The following is a 3,683-nucleotide window of genomic DNA, read 5'->3' as shown; positions in this document are numbered from 1 at the left end:
TTGTTCAATTACGTTAGTTTAGATTATAAACAAACGAAAATAAACAAACACAAGTGTTCATTTTTTAAACTAAATAAAAAAGAACATAGATATTTGTTCGGTTAAGTTAAAAGGGAAAAAACCTCCTGGTCACATACGATTAGGTGTTCTGGCCAAGCAACGAAAGTACCAATTGCGTTGCCAACAGTCGTAATTTCACCTGCCTCACATGGAATAATTGCTTGTTCCTTTATGGCTCCATCAATACTAACTTCATAGCAACCCTCCGGGATTGCTTTTCCATGCAACTGTTGTGGAACCGGTGACCAATAAACGTTACCATTTGCCACCTTGTTACGCTTGTCATGCACACACAAACGACACTCATACACCTATAAACCAGCATGTGGAATTAAGATGGCTTAGTTGAAGTCAATATATAAGTACATACCCATGTTGGTGGGAAATTAACAATGTTTCGCGCAGTACATACCTTTATTTCAGTAGTTGGGGAAGCTTCATCCGTAGATACATCAACTTTTCTTTTAGGGATTCTCCGTTTTACCTAAAAACCATTCAATGAATCAATCAACAATTAAAGGAAAAACTGAAGTTGCCAAATACTTACTGATGGTTTTTTCGAGCCGTTACCATCCGGAGTGTGGTGTCGTTGTGTTGATGCTTGGTCAACATTGTTCTCTACAGGCTTCATTGGTAATATAACAGAAATTGGAATTGTTAGACTTATTAGGTTATAAAATATAAAAACTGAAACTGCCAAATACTTACTGATGTCGCGCTATGTGGATCGACTACCGTTTGGTCAACACTTTTTTCCACAGACTTGGCCTGCAATTCGGTAAATAGAAAATTGTTAGTGCACGGTTTTGCGTCTAGAGTCTTTGTATTTATCGTTAATGTTTTATTTATTAATTAATGTAATATTTAATGTTTATTATTAACTAGTTCGTTAAGGTTAAGTCTAGTTCCCTAGAGATGTTAGCGAACTAAGACATTATAATGTATTCCCTCCTGATTCGTTAGGGGATGTTAACGAATCAGGGGGTGGTTCGTTATGTTAATTTATGTTAAGAAGGGGAAGCTGGTTCGCTAGGGGATGTTAGCGAACCAGGTCACCTTCTATATATAGTGAACTACTGTTCACTTTAATAAGAGGTTTTTGAAAAAGAGTTTTTTGAGTAATTGCTCTCTCTCAAGCTTCACCTTAACATTATTCATCTAATATATTGATAATATATACACATACATAACATTAAATCAAGGTTAATTATGAGCTAGATCCTTAAGAGTTCTAATCGGATATTTACAGATCTGAGATCTGTTATTGTTATCGATTGTTAATCCGGGATCCAACAAGTGGTATCAGAGCTGTTGGTGCTCATTACACTTGATTTGGTGTTTTAATTGTTATTGTTATTAAGTTTTTCGGTTTTGTTTGGTTTTGAATCAATTTTGATTTGAATTGATTGAATTATGGATAATTTGGATTGAGTTTGTGTTGGTTAAGGTATTGGATAGGTGTGGATTAAAGGAATTGAGGTGTGGATTGGATTTGTGTGTTTTGGATTTGGATTCGGTTTAAGTCCGAAACAGGGGTGTGTTTTTGGTCAAATTGGTTTTGTTTAAGGTGTTAATCGGATACGAGATTATGTGTATTGGATTCGGATTTGGTTTATGAGGATTTTGGTAGGTTATTTGTGCATTTTGGTTGAGTAACGAGGTTGTATTACGAATTTGTTATTGTTGGGTTTCTGGGTTTAATCTTCAAAATTTCTGGAAAAATTGTTTGAAGATTTGAAGATGAATGTAATTCGTTATCTTCTTTCTGGTGATTCGCTATATGTTTCATCGTGATTCGTTATCAACTGTGTTACTTCGCTACCTAGTTCGTTAATTAATTCGTGTGAGTTATTGGTTCGTGTTATCTAGTTCGTTAACTAGATTAACCGATTCGTGTGACACCTGTTCTTCTTGGGATTTGTGTTATAACAACCTTTGCCACGTTGCATAAGGTGTCAGAGTTTGTTACAAACGGTTGTAACAACCTGATTCGCTATAGTGTGATTCGCTAATCAACTGTAGCTGATTCGTTATATTAATTCGCTAAGCATTTCTTAGTGATTCGTTACTGATTATCATCTGATTCGCTAAACTAATCCTTTGTGATTCGTTTGGTCAATTCGTTAAGTTGACTTGTGATTCGCTAAGTTGACTTGTGATTCGCTAAACCTTCATCTCATTCGTTATCTGTTTCGCCATTTGGTTGATTCATTAACTTTATTTGTGATTCGTTAAGTTGACTCGTTAAGTCGACTTTTGATTCGCTAAAACACTTACCTCATTCGTTAAGGTACTTCGTTGCTGATCAGTCTTAACTTCGTTAAGGGTTGATTCGTTAAACATTGTTCTTAGTTCGCTATAACTGTTCACAGTTCGCTATAACTGTTCACTGATTCGTTAAGCTATTTCACTATTTGATTCGTTAAACACTTAAACTTTTCAAAAATGGCCGATATGTATGCATTAGCGTCTCAAAACATGTTGATGAAACAGATGTTGCAACTTGATACCGAGATAGGTTCACATTCTAAATGTCCACCTTTGATGAAGTTCAGTGACTTTGCCAAGTGTGAACCTCGGTTTTGTGCACATTTGGGTTCTGTTCATCCTGACTGCTCATATTGTCTTGATGAAGTTTATGTGGCACCAATGATTGGTGATGATACTATTGGGTATACTCCTAAAGCCGTTTCTCAATACTCACAAGAAGAGAAGAAAGCTTTAGAAATCGAGATAAAAGCCTATTCTACTTTGACTATGGCATTACCAGAAAATATCTTTCATCAAGTTGGTAGTATCAAGAGATGTGCGTCTTTATTTCAACATCTGCGTATGAGAAGCAAGGGAAACACAGCTGAGAGTACGAAAGTGATGCTCAAGTTTCAGTTTCGAAACTTTAATCTATTGAAGGGAGAAACAGTTGAATAGATGACTACAAGATTTAAACATTTAATTACTGAAATGGACAAGATGAAAATGGAATTTTCTAAAAGGGATAAAATTGACACTATTAAAAGTGTGCTTCCAAGTTCCTACTCAACATTTCTAATGGTTTTGAAAGAAAATGACTATTTTGTGAATGAAGACTTGACGGCACTTGAATTTCTACAAATGATCGAAGCTAGAGAATATGATCTTAAGTGTCAAAAATCCTCCAAAGAAAATCAAGATCCAGCTTTCTATGGTGGAAGTATGCCTCTTAGTTCAACGATCTCTCCAATCACTACTTTTCTTACTCATGCTGCAAGTGAAAAAGAATCAACTATGTTTAATGATCCAAAAGTTTGTTTCTACTCTGCTGGTAATTCGGGTGGTTCTGGAAGTTCAACTAATACCAATCCATTTGCTACACCACCTAGTGTTAATATGAAGGAAGCTGAGCAAAACTTTGCTTTTCTGACAGCTTGTATGTCTTCATCTGAAAACTTAGTGAGTAGTAAGATTGCCACAAGTGATTTAACAGATGAGGACTATGATCAGATAGATCCAGATGATCTAGAAATCATGGATTTAAAATGGAACATGGCTATGATCGTTCGTAAAGTTAAAAGATTCATGCAGAGAGCTGGAAAAGATCTTCCAGCTTTAAACAAGAAGTTGGGTTTTGACAAATTAAAAGTAAA

This window comes from Bidens hawaiensis, unplaced genomic scaffold, assembly GCF_021521415.1.
Source record: "Bidens hawaiensis isolate Kalapana, Puna unplaced genomic scaffold, B.hawaiensis_p1.1 tig00012888_1, whole genome shotgun sequence".
Classification (NCBI taxonomy): domain Eukaryota; kingdom Viridiplantae; phylum Streptophyta; class Magnoliopsida; order Asterales; family Asteraceae; genus Bidens; species Bidens hawaiensis.
This window is presented reverse-complemented; position numbering follows the sequence as displayed.